General features: G+C 34.6%; 1 protein-coding gene across 37 annotated transcripts in view; it reads left to right on the forward strand.

The window, feature by feature from the left end:
- The window catches only part of LOC145296067 (tyrosine-protein phosphatase Lar-like), a 1,305,806-nt gene that overhangs the window by 124,803 nt on the left and 1,158,503 nt on the right, over positions 1-22,500 (forward strand). For all 37 annotated transcript variants that reach the window (XM_080142138.1, XM_080142152.1, XM_080142158.1 and 34 more), the window contains one exon: positions 11,905-12,101. The gene's annotated coding sequence lies outside the window, so the exon portion shown is untranslated. The remainder of the gene's footprint in view (positions 1-11,904; positions 12,102-22,500) is intronic.

Genomic DNA, 22,500 nt, shown 5'->3' on the forward strand with positions numbered 1-22,500 from the left:
GAGAACCCCCCCCCCCCAATTGATGGCTAGTTGTAAGAAAAGTAACTTATAACTATTTTAATAAAGCTACAACGAAACAAGCAGAGCATTCGCAACGAAACAGTATAGTATAGTAATTTGGTATATATTTGCTTTTTATGTTCGGATATATTTTTGCAGGAATACAATGGGAAACACCTGAAAAAAAAAAGCTCAGGGGTGCCTTAGTGCAACCGAGTGCATTGTTTAAGAACCATTCCTTTAAACCGGCTTCGAAATCTAGTTAGCGAAGCCCTCTTCTCCAGCCTACTAATTTTTTTTCTCACAGAAAAGACATAGCGAGTCTATCTCTGCTCTATAGTTATTTTCATGACAGTTGCTCGACAGAGCCCCTATCTTCTCTCCATAAAAAATATTCGCAGCAGGCACTCCTCTACCTACAACAACTGCTAATTTCCCTTATGATCTACCTGTACCTAAAACTAAACGTAAATTTCATGAACAAAGTTTCTTTTCAAAGACTGCTCGTCTGTGGAATAGAATACCGTAAGGCTGCTTCCCAGCTGTCTATAACATTTCAAGTCTAATGTGAACAAATACCTGTTGAGTTGTTGTCTTAAATATACAAACACTGACCAAGTTCCACCGGTCCTGGATACGACCTTAAATTATATCCGATGGTGAGGCCCCAATTTGCGGGCTTTGGGGAGTGTGAAGCCACCCTTTAATTGCCATTGCTCCTAGGTCCACTCTGAGTGGTAGTATCTGTTAAGGTCCCAACTATGGGTTAAATAGAAATCGACTTGAAAAAAATATATATATTTTATTAAAAAATTGTTCTTCAGAATCATTGGATTCGGCATTAAATAACCTGAAAATCGTTGATATGCCGTAAAATAAAAACAACTAACCAACTTCCACCATTATCGATCATCACAGCGTTGTCTCACCATTCAATTGACACTCAGTAATCCTTATCCTCAAATGGCTTTCGGGCTTTGTTAAGTGGTGACCTCCCCTAATAGAAAAAAAATGAAGACAAAACACCCTCGATTTAATGTTTATGTCGATTGGGAAAATAAGTTCTATTAAAATAATGGTTAATAAGTGGAAAGATAACGTAGTCCTAAGAACATCGTTAAATTATAAAGGACAGGACTGGTTTGAATATATTGAGTTAGCTCCCCTCGCCCCAGATACCTATAGACTTATACATTGCTTTGTTCACTGTTGTAGAACCATTCCACTAAACCGGCTTCGAAATCTAGCGAGCAACACCCTCTTCACCCTACTACCTTTTTTCTCACAGAAGTGACGTAGCGCGCCTATCTCTGTTCTACCGTTGCTTTTTAGCAGGTGCTCGACTGAGCTCCTCTCTATCTTCCCTCCCTGTAGAATATTCGCAGCAGTCACTCGTCTACAACAACTGCTAACAATTTCCCTTATGATCTACCTGTACCTACAACTAAACGTAAATTTCATTAACAAAGTTTCTTTCCTAAGACTGCCCGTTTGTAGAACACAATGCCGCAGGGCTGCTTCCCAGCAGTCTATACCATTTCAAGTCTAATGTGGACAAATACCTGTTGAGACGTTCTCTTAAATAAACAAACACTAGCCAAGTATCACCATTACCGATCATCACAGCGTTGTCAAAGTGTGGCAATGCGGCCAATTGACACTCATTAAACCTTATCCTCAAATGGTCTTCGGGCCTTTATAAGTGATGACCTTTCCTAATAAAAAGAAAAAAAGATGACAAGTGTGTTTGATACAAACGCTATCGATTTTCGTCTATATCTGACTAGCATGGAGACTCGACGTTGCCCGGGATTGAATGATGATCAACGAATTTTCCACGCTCACAAATTTTTATTGTCATCAAAATCGGTAAAATCAACCATTTTTCAATCAAATCGATTTCCTGCTCTAGTTGGTGACCCATCGCCATGCACCGGGAGGAAGCTTCACATGCCTCCCGCGGTGACTTAGTCCACAATGCATTGTTGTCTACATTGCACTGTAGAGAACCCACTGTTATAAAATTATTTTTATATATAATGGCTTGAATTAAAGTTTAAAACGCAAAAGTCATGTATCATACTTCAATTGCGCTCGAAACAGACAGATTCATTTCAAACGCGCCGCTGTCATATCAAAGAACCTACTGTTTATTTTATATGCCTGGTGTGACCTGTTTATGTGGTGATAATGGCTTTAATTTAAGTTTAAAATGAAAAAGTCAAGTATTATCGTGCAATTTGGGCTTTAAGCAGAAAAATTCATTTTTTTTTTACATGGAGGTTACCACTTATCAAGGTTCGGAAGCCACTCGAGGATAAGGGTTATTGCGTGTACAGTAATCAATGGGATAGTGTCGTAGTAATCGTTAGTATTGGAGATTTGATAAAGTGTCTTACTTAAGGTGGCAGTTCATCAGGAATTTGTTTATATTGGACTTGAAGACGTCCAAGTTGTAGTCAGGTGGGGAACAGGCAAACGGAAGAGAGTTCCATAGGCGTGCAGTTCTAAGGAAGAAGCTTTGTTCATGGAATCTACGTTTTGATTTAGGCACAGATAAAGAGTGGGGAAAATTATTGACAGTGGTATCGTGAAAGATTGGCGAGAGGGGACATTTCGAATGCGCCCCTGTCATATCAAAGAATCTACTGTTGATTTCATATGTCGAGCTTTTCAGCTTGTGTGGTAATAAAACTTCTCAGGTGCACTTGTGATGTTAGGCTGTATATGACGTTAACTTTGGTCAAAATCGCCTGTTCCTTCTTTCGTTGGATCATTTTGATTATCGATTACCGATACTTAGCGAGGACATTCTGATACAACGCCTATCAAGGAACACTGCTAGGCACGTAAAGTACCTTCGCGTGAAATTTCATAAAACTATCGGTCCAGTCGTTTTCGAGTCCATAGGGAACGAACTAACGCACACACACACACACACACACACACAAAGTTCCTTTTATATAATTGTAAAAATTATGTTTGCGGGGAGAAGAAACCGAATGTTGTCTCTCACATATAAGTATACGGAAGCAAGACTTAAAATTGGCCTCTTGGTCGACTTTTTAAGCTTGCTTGCAATAAATGTAGTTTTTTTTTTTTTTTTTTTTAGGTGAACTTTTAAAGCTGCAGATCTATTTGTCAAAGAATTACGCTGCGTTTTAGCTGTGCCAATATCGAGAATGCGCATCAGCGTTCGGAACCTTCAGTCGCTGGTTGGCCTGTCTGTCATTCCCCGCTGTTCCTATACAGAACACAACCCTGTCAATGTGACCTTTTTTATTACAGAATCAATAACTCCGTCACACACACAAAATAAATAAATAAATAACAACAACAACAACAACAGTAAAAGAAAGAAAGCAAAGAAAGAATAGCGGCTCGTATAAAGAAAGATGGAAAATATATTGCCTGTGCACAGTCCCTCTGTTGGCAGAGTTAAAATCATGTCGCAAGAGAGAAACTTCCGTAATGGCAAAAGAAGAAGGAAGATGCATTTTCATTCTTTTATACCAACAGAAATCCATTAAGACCAAATACCGAACAGATGTGTTAACATTGAAATATCAATGTTCTGTGGTGATTTTTTTTTTTTTTTTTGTCAAAAATATTTGTTCAACGCGTCCTCGCAACTTAATAAGAGAGTTTGTCTGTCGGACAGTTTATCATGCATCAAATCTGAAGTCGCATTTTTCTTCGTATTAGTTGGATTCTTCGGACTACTGTTCACGTCTTGAGTGTTATTTTCACAACGTTTCGTTCGATGTAACCTCCGACCAGGTCTATCAGGTATAACCTCCGATCATGTGTATCTTGTCGAACTCGGGAATATTCCTGTCTACCATGCAAATATGCACAGAACCCTTTATTGATTTCACAGGGGTAGTAGTTCCGTCAGCCATAACAGGATAGAGGTCGTAAGTAATTTGCAATTGTATTTTTCGGTCGCCCGCACTGAGGATTGAACATTCAACCTTCAGGAGAATATCACTTTGCAATTTAATTTTTTCCAAGATACATATGAAAAAGGCCGTAGGTTACATCGACCGAAACGTTGTGAAAATAATACTAAAGATAAGACCAGTAGTCCGAGAAATCAAAATAATACTCGTCTCCAAAATTCAGAAACGTAGCATTTCCCTTGGTCTGTCGCAGTTAATTTTAAAATATCAATTTCGTTAGTCTGTCACGCTTAAAATTGAAATATTAATTTCGTTGGTCTGTCATCTTAATTTTAAAATATTAATTTCGTTTCGTTGGTCTGCCATTGTTACGTTTTCAAATCGTTCTTTCATTGGTCTGGCAGGTTTAAGTTTGAAATAGTATTTTTGTTGGTCTGTCACGCTTGTGTTTTGATTAACACTTTTAGCGCTAACCGCACAGATTGGGTGGTCACATCTTCAGATTATCTTGAAATTATTCACTCAGATTTCAAACATGTCAAAAATTCTTTAACAAACCAAAAAATACTCATAAAATCTTTTTAGCACTCAACGAGGGATTCACAGCTTTTTTTATGGAACCAAGACGTTTTCTTTGCTTTCTCGAATAAACATCGTTATTGAATTGAGTCGTTGGTCAGTCTCTAAAAATCATGTTTCTACGAGAAGATTTTGTCTTATAGGCTACTACTTATCATATAAACTACCATGTCAGTATACCAGAAGAACGACCGACTCAAAGTACGCAATAAACGGTGACTGGTCATTTTCAGTTCCTGATATATATTTTTTTTTCACATAGGAATCACCAATATCAAGGCCCGGAGGGTACTCGAGGATAATAATTAATGGCTATACATTTGTCAATGTGATTATAACGTAGCAAACATAAATAGTGAGAATTTTGTAAATTGGATTACTTAGGGGGGGGCGGTTCATCAAGAACTTGTTTACATTGGACTTGAAGATAATCAGACCGTAGTCAGCTAGAAAGCATGCAATCGGAAGAGAGTTCCACATGCGTGCAGTTCTAAGAAAGAATCTTTGTTCATGGAATCCTCATTTAGGTTTAGGCACAGATAAAGAGTGTGGGAAATTATTGATAATGATTTTGGCTAGACAAGTGTTTTTCGTGAAAGTTTGGCGAGGGGGGCGGGCATAGATTAAAGCTCAGCTGAGCATTTGCCATGAAACTAACGATAAAGCAGAAACAGTCTCGCAACGTCTCTTCCGTGGGAAAGAGGTTGCAGGGAAAAGAAAAGGGCACCCCCCACTAAGCTACGAAGTCTATTTTGAACTCTGTCAAGGCAGGGTAGGCTGCTTCTAGCAGCTCCTGCCCAGATGTGGGAACTCAATTTGTACATTTATTATTTTCTGGAATCTTTCGGGTTTCATAGCGCAGTTGATAGATGCGTTGGATATCTACGGTTCCAGGTGAGCATTGTCTGGAGATAGCGGTTGCAATCCTCCCTAAAGCAGGCCAGAGGATTAGTTGACCAAAAACCTGGTGAGACAACAACAATGGAAGGCAGTAATTACTAGGGATTACAGCATTCCTATCCCATCGCGGTTAACCACCTGAAGAAGGCCAGAGGATGCGTTGGCCGAAACGTGGTAAAACAACAACAACAACTATAAAAATGATGCTAAAATCCGCAAATCTGTAATATAACTTCTAGAAGAGTTTCAGTTTCTTAAATTTATTAATTTATTTATTAAATTGTTAGGCGAAAGTACAGAATAGTTAACAAACCCCCCATCTCTTTCCCATATTAAGAATGGTTTTCTAAATAATAACGTTATTATTTTAGCACGTTCAGTAAATTGCATAGGATTATTTAGAAAACCATTCTTAACATTGGGTGGTGGATGAGGCTTTGTTAACTCCTTTCACCCAACAATTTATACTTTATTCATGAAAGTTTCAGTTAGTTTTAGGGAGACAGACTATTGACAGTTGTTGTAGCTAGATTTTGTTGTAAACCGCCGAAGATTATTCAGAAAGCCGTTCTTAACCCATGTTAAGGCGGTTGGAGCAAGACGAGACTTTGTTGTGAATGTTTTACAGAGGGCTCAAAGATTGGAGTTCAGCCGAGTTCTCAATGTATTAATTATAGAGTTGTGTTAATCGTGTAGGAAAAGCGCGTCATGTATTTCGTGCAATGTTATAGCTTAAGGGGATTATCAATAATTCCAAGTGGTAAATTATAAACCGATTATGTTTAATTTAAAATCACCCTCTGGATATACACATTTGAGGGAACCGCTGAAGGCATAGAAAAGGATGACTCATATATAATATATATATAATCAAGTTAAAATATATTGATAACATGGAATAAAAAAAACAATATTCTACAAAAGTGCTCAATGCATGAGTAGAGCTTTTATAAATAGGCATTATATAAACGTTAAGAAGATCGTTTCGACGTTAAAACATCTCGTCAGGATTCTATTAAAAAAAATAAAACTATCCGAAATAGTGTGTAAAAATTTGCTGGAAAGTTAACCTCACCTAACATGTCATATATACTTGCTGAAAAATTGACCTCATTAAACATGTAATATACATCTCCCTCTCTCTCTCTCTCTCTCTCTCTCTCTCTCTGTGTATATATATATATATATATATATATATATATATATATATATATATATATATATATATATATATATACTCCCGTCGATTTCGATTTGTAAAGTTTGATGTAATAACTAAGTTTGTACGGAAATCCATACATATGATTTTTTTTATAATGAGGAAGGCTTCGTGTAGAATCATCCACACTGTTCATTGCAACTGCTAATCTCAGTCGGTGCAGTTGCTACCACAAGTAATAGTAGACAGTAAATCTCAGGTTCGATGCTTATCGAAGACATTCCGATACAAAATCTATTAAAGAACACTGCTAGGCACATATAGTACGTTTGTGTGAAATTTCATAAAAATTGGCCCAGTGGTTTTCGGGTCCATAGGGAACGAACACGCACAGAGAGAGATAGAGAGATAGAGAGATAGAGAGAAAGAGAGAAACAGACACTAGTTCCTTTTCTATATATCTATAAAAGTGAGAATGTGTGTGAGGACATTTCTCAACCTATATACTCAACGAATTTTTTATCTACAGACTTGAAATGTGGTATATACGTTACTCGGCCACGTGGAAAACTTTTTAATCGGATTTTATCCGGGCGAAAGTGCTTTTAAGAAGTCAAAATTGAAAAATTGGTACTTAGGGGTGGTGAGATCATCGGGTTTTTATCTGTTTGTCAACTATTTGACGAGGTTTGATTATGCATTTAATGATCATGGCAAGCTGGTGTAATTATGTAATATTTGACACTCTGTCTTTAGGGTTTGGTGTCGATCTTAGCTCCGTAATTATTTTTTTTTTTTATTTAGCAAGAAGTGAACTGTTCAGGAAAAAAAACCATAATATTAGCATGTCTCAGTTTCTTTTCCTTTTTTTTAATTTTTTTTTTAATTTCATTTTGCAAAGGAATTTCACGTTACGTTTTATACCGGGCAACGCTGGATTCGTCTTCTAGTATTATAATAGAGACATTGAAGACGAAAGGAAAGACGCGTATAATTCTATCGTGTATGTAAAACGTGCGTCTCGTCGGCACTCCTTCAGCTTTACAACTAGAATATCTAAACGTGTAATTTTTTTCTTTTGAAAAAAAAAAGGGGGCGGGGACGCGAAAATAAATATCAATCGTTGCATGTCGACGTATTTAAATCTTACCGACTGCAAAGAGCTGATCAATAAATGAACATTTCGATTTTTTTTCCTTTTTTTTTTTTTTTTTTTTTTTGCGGAGTTCGTTTTATGTTTCCTGTGCAAGAAATCAAGACATGATGTTGCTCGACTAATACAACAGTCCATGTACACGAACCCAAAATCAGGACTTTCTGTTAATGCAGTAAATCTTTATCGCCCTGCCCCCACCCATCTTGGCTTTTTTTCTTTTTTTTTTTCTTTTTTTCTTTCTTTCTTTTTCTTTCGCTCTTTTTTTTTTTTTTTTTTTTTTTAACTATCATTCATCCCAAATAAGGCAAATTGCTACGGAGGCGTAAGGGGGCCTACTGTTAAAAAAAAGTCAGATTATTCAGCTTTTTGGGAGGGCAGCCTTGGTAAGGAGATGAGAAGCAAGATGTTTGTTCACATTACATTTAAATTCCTGAACGTTAGTGGAATCGAGTAAAAAAAAAACAGAGTAGAAAATCTAGAGAACTCTATGGTGAAGGGGTGGGATTTTACTGCAAGTCGAGTTGACAGAGATACAAGTGTAGAGCTGATTAATAACTGAATATTTAAATTCTTTTTTTTTTGTTTTTATTTTGTGTTTTATTTTGTTTTTTGTTTTTTATCTTGTTTTTTTTTTGTTTTTGTTTTTTTTTGTTTTTTTGCTTAACTAACACAACAGTCCGTGTAGACGAATTCAAAATCATATTTTTTTAATAAAAATAGCAAATCTTTATTCCTCCCTCCCCATCTTCGTTTAAAAAAAGGGGGTGCTTCTGTAGAATAGTGAGATTTGAAACAAATGCATTTCGGTTAAAAACACTTCCCCACGAAAACAATGTGACACAAGGTCGTTTTTAAAGTGGAGGAAAACCCAGCTCCCCAAAAAGGGGCACTCTGGAAGTAGGCAAAGATAAAAATTGCCTCTATATAGAGGGTTTCCCCTCCATTGACTAAGGACAAATTAAGTTTAGTGCAGCATTAGAACAGATACTACCCTGTGATCTTGGCCTGGAGGCCAGACTCACGTGTCATGTCTAAATTTATATGAATTCCCTTTTTAATTTATTTATTTTTATTTATTTATTTTTATTTATTTTTATTTATTTCTATTTTCATTTATTTATCTATTTATTTTCATTTATTTTATCTATTTTTATTTATTTTTATTTATTTTTATTTTTATTTATTTATTTATTTATTTTTTATTTTATTTTATTTTTTATTTATTTATTTATTTTATTTATTTATTTATTTTTATTTATTTCTATTTTCATTTATTTATTTATTTTTATTATATTTATTTACTTTATTTATTTATTTTTTATTTTATTTTATTTTTATTTATTTATTTATTTTTATTTATTTATTTACTTTATTTGTTTTATTTATTTTTATTTATTTTTATTTATTTATTTATATGTATTATTTATTTATTTTATTTATTTTTATTTATTTATTCATTTATTTTATTTATTTTTATTTATTTATTCATTTATTTTATTTATTTTTATTTATTTATTTATATGTATTATTTATTTATTTTATTTATTTTTATTTATTTATTCATTTATTTTATTTATTTTTATTTATTTATATTTATTTTGATTTATTTATTTATATGTATTATTTATTTATTTTATTTATTTTTATTTATTTATATGTACTATTTATTTACGTATATTTGCTTTTGTTTATTTTTATTCATTAATTTTTATTTATTTTTATTTATTTTTATGTATTTATTTTATTTATTTATTTTATTTATTTACTTTGAATTTTAATTATTTTTATTTATTTGTTTGTTTATATGTATTATTTATTTATCTTTTTATTTTACTTTAGTTATTTTTATTTATTTATTTACATTATTTTTATTTTTATTTTTTATTCATTTATTTATTTATTTATTTTTATCCGACATCTTGTTTTAAAGAACGCAATTTCAGATCTCTTTTTTACCCTTTTTCACTTTGATTGCCACTTAGACATAAGGGGCTACTGTTTGGGAGCATGAAGAGTTGAATAGTAAGATGTCTGATCACATTACATTTAAACTGCCGCATATCCGTACAGCCAAGGAAGTAGGAAACAGGGAAGGAATTCCACAGTCTAGCAGTTAGAGGGAATAAACTATTAGAATAAAAGCCTATTCGGATGTAGAGATGTTGACAGTTAAGGAATGAGATTTTTCTGCTTGTCGGTTGGTTGGGAGTACGTATGTTGAGAGGGGCACAAGTGTAATGAGTTCATCAGAGCATATTCCATTGAACTATTTGGACAAGCACACGGATACAACATTGTGGTGATGGGACAGAGGATGGAGTTTTGTCGATAGTGTGGGATTTTAGAGTTTGAGATTCTTTTTTTAGACCCTGTCTAAGAGGGAGAGACCAACCCAGATATGGCAACAATACTCCAAGCATGGGTGAATGAGAGCTTTGTAGACGCACAGGATACCCTCGGGTGTTATTCAGTGAATTAGAGCAAGAAAAAAATGGCTACCATAAACATGCATAATTTTTTAATTTTTCAGTTAGGTTAGGGTTAGGGTGGGATTAGGGTTAGGGTTAGAGTGGGATTGGCAAATTATCATAACCATCACTATCATCAACTTTGTTAAACATTTATTTTTTTTTACATGTGTTTAAGATTAACTTCCAAACTAACCTATCTCTGGCCAGGTCTTTATGTATCCATCTTTCTCTCAGATCAATCCTTATCACTTCCTACCATGTTTTCCTTAGTCTTCCATCACAAACTGACCCTGCTACGGCAACTGTAAAAACAGATGTGTGCAGAACAGGAGACTTTGTTTGTTTGGTCACATTGGAAGAATGTTACAAAATCTCACAATATTCTTTAATGCCATTTTGAATACGTTTCTCTATACTGTCAGGATGTAATCTTCCTCTAGGGTCATCAGATCTAACCTCATCTTTAAGACTCGCATTACGCATAAATCATATCATTCTCCTATCATTTCTCTCCATGCAACGCATATCCTCAACTCTCAATGGCCCCAATTTTCACTTTAATTCATCATCACACTCTGCCTACATGCCTGATCCACTCTTTCCTTAGTTGACAGCGGTAACACTCTGTTGGTTTGTAGTGAGGCGGGTTACCTAAACTTAATCCATCCATTCTTAAATCTTGCACAAATCTCTTAAGTATGAACATTAATTTCCTTGAAATTCAAAATAAATTATGATACTACATCCCAGGAGAGAAAATAAATAAATCAAGGGAAGATAACTCTAATTTCCTTTGTCTCGTGTACAAATTGTCTTGGTCATTTTGTTTCTTACAGACATTGATTTGCTCTGAAAGAGAGTCGCCAACCTGATAGGTCCTGAAACTGTCATCCAAGTTTCAACCTCTGTCCGACCAACGTAATGTTGCAACCCTCTGCCTGTTATGTTAAGTATTTTAATAGTGAAGGCGCCAACGAACTACAAGTCCTTGGACTCCTTCAACATAAATACCCCCGACAAACCTGACAAACAACAAAATCCCACCCCTACACAGTGGAGATCCCTAGATCTAAGAAAGCCTTCTACTCTAATAGTTTCTTCCCCAGAACTGCTAGACTTTGGAACTCTCTTCTGTGATTCTGCTTTCCCAACTGTACTGACATGCAGAAGTTCAAGCGTAATGTGAACAGACATCTTGCTGCTCAACTCCCTACATAGTATCCCTGCAACTTATGTCCCCGATATAAGCCCCCTCCATCAAAGTGGCACTGTGCCTTGTTTGGGGTGAAAATGGAATAAAAAATAAAAAAAAGGAAAGAAATTCAAATGAATTATGACACTAGATACTAGGAGGGGAAAAAATGAAGCAAAAGGGTAGATAACTCTTTTTTGTTTTTGTGTAGAAATTGTAAAATTTTGCCAGGAAGAAATCTATCATCGATTTGCTCTGAAATTCAAACATAAAAAAATGAATAAAGGGCAGATAACTCTAATTTCTTATTTTTTTTATTTTTCTTTTTTTTATGTGGAAATCTCTTATGAATATCCATTCACTTTGAAATTCAAATGAATTCTCAAAATATTTTCATAGTAAAATGTTTCAAAATCTCACCTCCACCCTTTAACCCCGTATAGATAGTGCTATTTTACATACATATACATTTTGCATTCAATCATATTTTTTTCATTATATTGTAATAATATACATAATAACACAATTTTTTTCTTCTTTTACAGCCATGGAATTTTACTGTGACCCGCAATTGATTCTTTAACAATATAAAGGACAAATTTACCATCTAAATTTAAACACGACATTGGAATACTTTGAGAACTTATTACTTAAAAGAGAAAAAAAAAAGAATTGCAAAAACAATTACGAATTACAATTTTGGATCAGTAACCTGGTGAAGTGCCAAGCTACAAGGAATTTGGTAAGTTTTCTCTTTATCAAAAATAACTAATTTTTTTTTCATTCTATTTCATTTGTGTCAATTTTTTTTCTATGCTTTCTAGGGTTTTTTTATGAAAGTCGCTCCAGACAAGACATGAAGCCATTTTATGTAAGAAGGTAATTATTATGATAAAAAAGTTAAAAAAATCAATTCAGCTGTTGTACATGTAAATATATATGTTATATATATGGCATAATGTACACTGACACTCTAATTCCCGTTAGATCACTGAAGTTAAGCAACGTTGAGCCTGGTTAGTACTAAAATGGGTGACCATTTGGGAATGCCAAGTGATGTATCTGCTTTTTACTGATTGTTTCTAGTTGTCCTGGATTTCTCCTTGCCATTGGAATTAAGCACTGTTGATTCAGGAAAGGATGGGTTAGTGATTGTGCAACATTTGCTTCATAATACAGAGTGCGTCATCCATCATCCCTCCAAGATTATCAGATGGTTCTCATTGTTCTGACCTACAAACATCCATCTTATTAATATAAGATATAATTTTCAATAACTCAATATTTTATTCTTTATCATCTGTATCAAATTTTGTTTCATATTTTTCATTTTTATTTTATGGAAGTCGCTCCAGACTAGACATGAAGCCACTTAATATAAATGGCTAATCATAATGATGAAAACGAAAGAATCACTTCAATTGTTGCGTATTTTATTGATAGAGCTGTGACAACAGCATATTCTTTGTTTTGACTCTTTGGTATATATCCGTTAATATCTTATATGATTTTATATAGACGGATGTGGTTCCCAGTTGATTAATTTATAAATTAATGATTGTTTCTAGTTGTCCTGGATTTCTCCTTGCCATTGGAATTAAGCAGTGTTGATTCAGGAAATGATGGGTTAGTGATTGTGCAACATTTGCTTCATAATACAGAGTGCGTCATCCATCATCCCTCCAAGATTATCAGATAGTTCTCATTGTTCAGACCGACAAACATCCATCTTATTAATATAAGATATAATTTTCAATAACTCAATATTTTATTCTTTATCATCTGTATCAAATTTTGTTTCATATTTTTCATTTTTATTTTATGGAAGTCGCTCCAGACAAGACATGAAGCCACTTAATATAAATGGCTAATCATAATGATGAAAACGTAAGAATCACTTCAATTGTTGCGTATGTTATTGATAGAGCTGTGACAGCAGCATATTCTTTATTTTGACTCTTTGGTATATATCCGTTAATATCTTATATGATTTTATATAGACGGATGTGGTTCCCAGTTGATTAAGTGTGTCTGTGTTGGATATATATCCGAGAGTCAAAAAAATGAAAAGAATATTCTGTTGTCACAGCCCTATACATAATATGAGATATAATTTTCAATTCCACAAAAATTTATCATAATAAATAATGACTCTCATATTTTATAGAAATTTATAAATCATCTTTTAAGTAATATTCTTGTAACTTTGAAATTTATGACATCGTTCAAGGTTCCTTCTTTTAACATATTAGTTCCTAAACTTCTTTATGAAATTAATTACTAAAAATCTTTTGTAAATACAATATTATTTGATATTAAAATTTCTTTTATAATATACTTCTAGTAAGAATGGTAGGATAGGATAACAACAAAAAAGAGTTTCGTATTAACGTTAATTAAGCAACAGGTGAAATCATTTTACGACGGTTCTCTACCCAAAGAGCCGGGGGGGGGGGCTTAAAATATAGTCATCCACATGCAGAACTGTTTCGCTGTATCAAAGCTCATCAGTTCTGCTAGACGAGCATCCAGTCATATTAATTTTTAAAAAATAAAATAAACCCCAACAGAAACAAATAAAACTGACACTTACCAAGCAAGGAATTATCTTAATGATTATTAATAAGGCTACTTTTTTTTTTTTTTAATTTTTACATTTTCACCCCAAACAAGCACATTGCCGCTTTGATGAAGGGGGCTACTATCAGGGACATAAGCTAGAGGGGTACTATGTGGAGATTTGGGCAACAAGATGTCGGTTCATGTTACACTTGAACTTCTGCATGTCAGTACAGTTGGAGAAGCAGGAATCTGGAAGGGAATTTCAGAGTCTAGGGGTTCAGAGGAAGAAACTACTGGAGTAGAAGGCTCTCTTACATCTAGGGATCTCTACTGTGAAGGGGTGGGATTTTGCTGATTGTCAGGTTTGTCGGGGGTATTTTCGTAGAGGGGGTACAAGTGCTTGCAGTTCGTCGAAGCATTCACCATTAAAGTACTTGTAGAACAGGCAGAGGGATGCTACATTTCATCGATGGGACAGAGGCTGAAGCTTGGATGGCAGTTCAGGACCTATCAGGTTGGTGACTTTCTTTTAAACCTTGTCTAGCAGTGAAAGATTAGTAGCAGATGCACCGGCCCAAATATGACAACACTACTTCATACATGGGCAAATGGTGGCCTTATAGAGGTACAGGATACTTTCAGGCGTTAGTAGCTTTCTAGCATAGTAGAGAGAACCTACCTTTTTTTGCAGCAGTCCTGGCAATGCTCTCAATGTAATTGTTCCAACTCATGTTTCCTATGAACCGAGGAGTTTAATCCCCAACATACAACCCCCCTGACTAACACCATCAAATCCTCCCAATCCTTTACTACAACAAGCAACATGATCAACAAAAGGAAATCATTTAAACAACATAATAATGATTTTCCTTCCATTCAAGTAATAAACAGGAGGAAAATAATTCGCTGCTAAAATAATAGACATTTTGGTGGAATTGTTTGTTTGTTTTTTCTTTTTTTCTTTTTCGTGTCTATAGATTTAAAGTTTTGTATTCAGAGGAAAATTGCATCTTTTGTTTTTGTAATTTTTTTTTGTTTGTTTTTTTTTAGTATTTTTTTTTTTTTTTTTTCATGTTCGTAAGCAAAAAAAATTGTTTTGTATTGTTCACAACGGATTTTAGAAATGTTTTTATTTTTATTTATTTATTTCTTTAGTTTTGTGCTTTTTATGGTGTTTGGTGTTAAGAATTTTATATAAAAATACACTCAAATAATTGACATACATTTTTTAAGGATGTGAAAAGAGAAAGGTGTTTGTTTCTTCTTTGCGGACTACTAAGAAGATCCGACGTTGACCGGGATTTAATAAAGAAAATCACGTTCTTCTTAACAACCCTCATAACACCATATTAATTTCTTCTTTTGTACTGCTCTCACATCCTTAAGAAATCGAAATTTTGGAAAATTTATTGAATATATATATCTATATACTAGCAAAAGTACCCGTCGTTGACTGGGTTCAAAAACAGCCTACAGAAAATGGACTCTGATTTATGAAAGTATGATAGGTTATGAAAAGGAAGTGTTGTAAAGAGATAGCTCCGAATTTGGGGGTATCAAAACCAAAGCAAAATATGATGAAAGTAAAAATAAAATAGATAAACCCCATAATTTATTATACCATACCTGTTCACACTGAAACACTTATCACAATATTCTGTGGATCTATATTAAAAAAACCTAGTTAAACTTTGTGACATATTTCCATTCTATGGAGGTCAGGCGCAAACAAACACCCAATAATTTTATTATACCATATTTCTTCAAACTGAAACATGATTATCAAAGTATACTTATGCAGATAGATATGAAAAGTCTTTATTAAAGTTTGTGCCTATTTCCATTCTATGGAGGGCAGGCGCGAATGCGGACCCCACAATTTTATTATACCATCCCTATTTAAGTTAAAACATACTTATCAAAGTATTATTATGTACATCTATATCAAAAACACTTGTCACCTTTTTTTTTTTCATTTTTAAATTTTTTATTTCCATACTTTGTGGACCAGGCACGAACGCAGACCCCACAGTTTTAATGAACCACTGTTCTGCCAGATCAAACATACCCATTCCTGCGTCTCGACACATCTTCTATCATTATATGCAATCAGTTTTTTAAAATAGTCAACCATATAGGAGCCTATTCGTGACCACATACACACACATTCAGCTTTATATTATATATATATATATATATATATATATATATATATATATATATATATATATATATATATATATATATATAATTTTTAGAATGTGAGAGAGAATATATAATAATTTCCACAGCCAGACAACGTCGCCGCTCATAAGAGCCATGAAAACCAACAGACCCTTTAAATTTAACCCTCATTTGGGCTCATCTGTTAGACACATCTGAACTCAGGATGCAAGTGACTCGGGTTTCGAATCCTGAGTTCGGATGTGTCTAATAAAACAAAAGAAGGCGAAACTCGGGTCTTGGACTTCCGGTTTGTTAGCTTTCATGGCTCTTGTGAGCTGTGACGTTGTCTGACTGTGTAAATTATATTTTCTTCCCTTCTTTTCTATTTCTCCTAATTTTCTATTTTCATTATCAACATAAAATTTACATTTATCTTATGCTTTTAAATATTTTCAGGACTTATTTACAACAAAAATAATCTCCAAGAAAATAATCAAAATCTGGAGACATTTTCTGAAAATCATTTCTTAAAGTAATTCAATGAATTAAGTTGTTTAAATTTGGAGGAACAGACGACGTTTAGCTTAGTTCACGTCTGCAAAACTGTTTTAATATCCCCCTTCTCTCTCTCTCTCTTTCTCTCTCTCTCTCTCACACACTCACACACACACACACTCTCTCTCTCTCTTTCTCTCTCTCTCTTCCCCCCTTTTATATTTATTCATATTTTTATTTGACATAAAAGCCCACTTGAGTCGCTTGATTTGATTTCTGACCCGGCGTCGTTGAATTGCAATTCAATTGCAAATCAATTGATTGAATCTGATCCGATAAGGCCAACGAGTCACACGATTTGAAATGAGAAATCAGATTCTGCTGATCTTGCCTATCGATTACTCTATTTAATCATTCAATCGCAATATAATCATTTCAACTAAAGAACTTTGAAATCCAATAATCAAAGGAGCCTGTTGTTAATTACTTAATAAGGATTGGGATTAAAATTGTAAAAAGGTTAAACGATCTGAAACGATTTTACGTCAGAAAGACCACCTGTTATGTTTTTTGTTTTTTGTTTTTTTTACAGGGATGGGTTGGGTGTTCGTTTTTGCCACTGAGCGAACATTGATAATGACTCGTTTGAAAACTAGTAAGAAATAAATGTACAGAGTCGTAGCCTACAGTGACTTTGCTACTGAGGTGTAACAGCAATAAATGTTAACATTTCTTTTTTTTGCGGGGAGCAGTCCCTGTAAGATGATTTGGTCACATAATGGACAATCTGCCTCAAGGGCGTATTAATTTCAATCGAACCTTTGTAGAACCACTTCCCTGCCCTTTGTAATTCACGCACAATCAAAAAGAGCTTTCTAGAACCAACGAAGAAATATATCTTCTTGCTCGCTCCGGTCAACTTGATACAGAGCAAGGCTATCATCCAATGAAAAATGTACTGCTTAAGAAAAGGTTGAGCGATCTGAAGCGATTTTACGTTTGAAAGATCACTTGAATTTTTGTTGTTTTGTTGGAGAGAGGGGAGTGTGGGAATTGAAACTCCCAGGCTAATTCGATTGTCCCCCTTTAACTCTGATAACCGGAGAGCGACACAGCCACGTCACTTCCTGTTTCTTATATTTCTGCCTTTTTCCCCACTGAACTCTCGACCAGTCAACAGGTAACCAAGAACAGCTCCGGTTGGAATGGCCGCCCAACCAGCACTCCTGACTAACTCGTCACCCTCTCATCAACCGCAAGTAACGTTACTCCTTTCTCAACGAACTCTTCTTTCTTCCATCGATATCCTTATTATTTCTCATTTAGATTTATGTCAATAAATCTACATTTCTTTCTCTAATATATATCGGTATGTTTCGTCATCATTATGCGACCTTTCGTTTCTCCATCACTACCATTCATTAATACACACATGAAGACGGGATCGTCTATAACATTAGCAGGCAACCCTGCCCCCACACACACTATAGTTGCATGTGAACGATCTCTAATTATTCCTTTTAAAACTAGTAAGAAATAACCGGTAGTGTATTTGCTGTTATCAAACTGAAAGGGGTAACACAATGACTAATTAGCCACCAATTCATACATTTATTTGCAGTTGACAAATATAGGGTGGTCTATAATTCTTTTTTTTTTTTTCTCTATTTTCCTTTTGAGCTTAAATTTTTTCCCAAGGGGAGAGTTTTCAAGATTTTTTTTTTTTTTTTTTTGCACCAAATAGGAGCTGAATTATAGAAGATTGTATCCTCTAAACGTAATTGGAATTGAAAGTTTATCAGTCGTTTGAGATTAATCTTAATAATCTTAATAATTATAAAACTCAGTGGATCGGCCGGGCGTCCTTGCTTGTATGCTTGAATTTTGTCTTCGGCGATCAGGCAGTTCCATCTTTTAAAAAAGAGATAACACGTGAATATATATATATATATATATATATATATATATATATATATATATACATATATATACATATATATATATATATATATATATATATATATAAATGTATATAAACTCTGTGCGTCTTTGTTTGCTTGCTTGCTTGAATCTTGTCTTAGACCATCAGGCGATTCAATCTTTTAAAAAAAGGAATGGCAGCTAAATTTATATATATATATATATATATATATATATATATATATATATATATATATATATATATATATATATAAATGACAAAAGTCTATATTCCAAATTTCATGATTTAGACCATCTTACAATTTAATCCTTTAATTCCATTCACACAATTCTTTTGTCATTTATTTGTTATATGCTCTGCAATCACATTGAGCATCTAAAGTTAAGGATTTATATATATAGAAAGTGAAATATAATTGAAAGAATCATATTTCCACGGATAGATATGTAAATTGTAAACAAATCGAGCTTAGGTATTTCGCAAGCATGTCAAAACATCGTTACTTCACTACTCGCTCAACAGCAGCCTAATGGTTAGGAGCCTTGACTGTCGGGCGATCTGGTTTCGATCCTGACTTGAGTTGCCTGTTTAGCCGCACTGATGAGCTGTGATACAGCGAAACAGTACTGTATGTGGATGACTATAATGCTCCTCATCTTGAGTTGAGCATATTGGGAAGTGATACAAGAATTACCATTAGCTTATTAAGTGATGCTCTTTGTTTAAACAAATCGAGATCAAGTATTTCGGTCGATGCCAAACCCTCGTTAATTCACTACTCGCTGAGCAACAGCCGTTTAGCGTAAGGGTTAAGAGCCTTGACTATATATATATATATATATATATATATATATATATATATATATATATATATATAGTTTTGACATCACTGCTATATATTAGCTTCAATCTAATAATCTATAGAGAATTGTCTCCATAATAATAAATACGTATTCTGCATGAATTAAAATATTATATTTAAGCGTATCTTATAACGGGACAACGCCGGGTGTTTGCTAGTAGTTATTAATATGCTGTATCCAGGTCCCTTATATCACATATATGTTGGCTTATAAAATAATCGGTGCGTTCACGGAGCTGAGCTTCAGCCCAGAATCGCATATTCTGCGTGTTGATATGCCGACCCAAGTGATAGTGAGCCTAGTCACTAAATAAAATAAAATCCAATAAGTCAGGGTCATTTTTAAATCCTTTGACTGATATTTTCCCAAACTGCTTCTCGCTAGGTTTTCTTCTGCAAGATCTGAATTTTATGAGGAATGAGATGAAGGTTATCATGGAGGCTCTTCAAAACGTATCTTCTCGAAATGCTAGTATCTCGTAAGAGACAGCGTGTTGATTTGTTGGGAGGAGAGGTCTGATGACGTTCTCGTTACATCTTAATATTGTTAAGGATGATGGCTGAATGATATCGACCACTTAGGCCCTTTTGGGAATCTGATACGCTTCCTGTCTTCCAAAATTTGACCACCAAACGTCGAATTGTCCTTCTCTCAAGTACATTGTTCCTGTCAAAATCTTATCTGCATTGTCGCTATGTCAGAATAACTGACTTTGTGGCAAAGTACGCCCAAAGTATTTTCATCCGCTGCTGCATAGTACAGTGACTAGTTGGTTGGTTGGTTGTTTTTGTTTTACGGCATATCAACCCTTTTCGGCTTATTTAATGCCGAATCCAAAGATTTGGAAGAAATTTTTTTTTAATAGAATATATTTGTTGTTTTCAAGTCAGTTTCTATTTAACCCATAGTTGTGACCCTAACAGGTACTACCACTCCGGGTCAGAGTGGGCCTGGGAGCAATGGTCATTAAAGGGTGGCTCCACACTCCCCAAAGCCAGCAAGCTCGAGCCTCACCATCGGATATAGTTTAAGGTCATATCCAGGACCAGTGACTAGTTGGATCCATATTGATGTCAGAAGACTCTTCCAGACTCGCTGTCACTATCATCGGAGAAATATGGAAAAAAAAATTGCTAAACACAAGTTTGGGATGAAAAATAAAATCGGACGCTTTTTGTAACCACCCAGTATTAGAAGCGGTGACAAAATATAAGGAACCAAATCTGACTAGACACCGTTTACTGTAGACTATTGTGTTATCTGTCTGTAACGATTTATCTGTTTACCGCGCACGTATGTATAATCATGTTTGTTGCACTTCTACGAAGATGCGTGCAGCTAAATTAATATATACACTCTAGTTTGTTTCAGCCGTTTGACAATCACACACAGAACTTTTTTTTTTATTTAATTACTAGTGAGGGTGCCCGCCGTTGCCCGGGTGTTTGGAGGTGTGTGTTGAGAAAAAAAAAGTTGTAGTAGGCAGGAAGGCTCGAACCCGAAGCCTTGACGGGAAGTCGGAAAAGAAAGTGAAAGAAAACGTGATATTTTATCGCTAGGCCACGACGTGAAAGGAAGTGCAAAGCGTTCTAATTTAGCAATCAAAAAGTCGGCATGCAGAAAGTGAAACTTAAGTGAATGAGTTCACGCAGGCGAAGAAATGAAATCACACACTTAAGTTTGGCTGTAAGCCAGTTAAGCTTTCAGCTTTCCGCCGTATTTGTTTCTCCATGATGGTGGGGAAAACCAGCTACGCCCTCAGGGGGGGGGGGCTCTGGCAGTGTCTTAATGAATAGCAATTGTCTGCTATGAATGGTATTCCCCACAGTGATCGGAGCTGATTTCCTTCCAGACGTGCTGGCCAAATAACTTTTATTTCAGTTCAGTTTCACTTTATTTATACGATAAAGACAAACACTGGAAACCAGGGTTTTTTTGTAAAAGTCACCCGAAATAAATGTAGAGACGACCTCTGTTCGCAAATCGTAGATGTTACAATCTAGGGAGTATACACAAAATTCTAAAAATAGTACCCCGTCCCCCACCGAGAACCCCGGCGAAAAAAGTCTTTGCTGGACATAAAAAAAAGCGCACGGCCGCTTTGTCTTTTATATAATATAGATTATTTTGCCTGGAGTGGTTGTCGGACGTATCAAACAAGGGTTAATGGGCTAATGATGTAACGACTGTGCGTCTCTATCCGTCTCTCACTCTCTGTCTTTGTTTGTCGAACCGTTTGCTTTTATTGACAAATTCTTTCTTTATTCCATCAGAGGTCAATATATGTGTCAAAGTTCGACATGGTATTTTCTTTGTTCTCTGCTGACCTGTGTATGCGCACAATCTCCAAGTTCCTTTATCCAACACAGACTTTGAGTAAGGCGTTCTTCTAGTTTACTAAAGGTAAAATGCGTTACTATCAAGTCCACCAGCAACCCCGACGTGATGATTTTATTATTTCAATAGAAACGTTCCGCGGTGAACGTAAACGGCATTAGGAAATATTTATTAGCAATTTGCACCGCAATAAATTGATTCCTCGTTGACTTCCGCCTTCGTAAATACAGCCTGTGTCTCTTGCACAGCCGATATTTTAGGATGATTTAATTATAGTTTAATGTTTTGGAAACTACTTCGATGAATCGATTTTTTTTTATTTTCTTTTATTTATGCTTTGAGTTAAAACAAAACTGAGATGAAGGAATGCAATGTATTTTATTCGCCCTTTGAAACTGACTTTGAAGTTCAATTAAATTATTTACTTTCATTTATAGTGTGTGTTTCTATCATTTTTTTCTATTTTGATATATATATATATATATATATATATATATATATATATATATATACATATATATATATATATAATGCTCCCTATCTTAGGTTGAGCATACATTTAGGAAGTGATATACAAATTACCATCAGCGTATGAGGCGATGCTCTTTGTGTAAACGAATGGAGCTTAGGTATTTTGGACAATGTCAAAACATTGTTAAACATTGTTAATTCACTGTTAATTTAGAAGCTCCGACCATCGTTTGGGCGATCGGGTTTCGATCCTGTCTCAAGTTGCTTGTCTAGCTGCACTGATGAGCTGTGAACCAGCGAAACAG

This window comes from Euprymna scolopes, chromosome 16 (assembly GCF_053919585.1).
Source record: "Euprymna scolopes isolate OS-2025 chromosome 16, ASM5391958v1, whole genome shotgun sequence".
Taxonomy (NCBI): Eukaryota; Metazoa; Mollusca; class Cephalopoda; order Sepiida; family Sepiolidae; genus Euprymna; species Euprymna scolopes.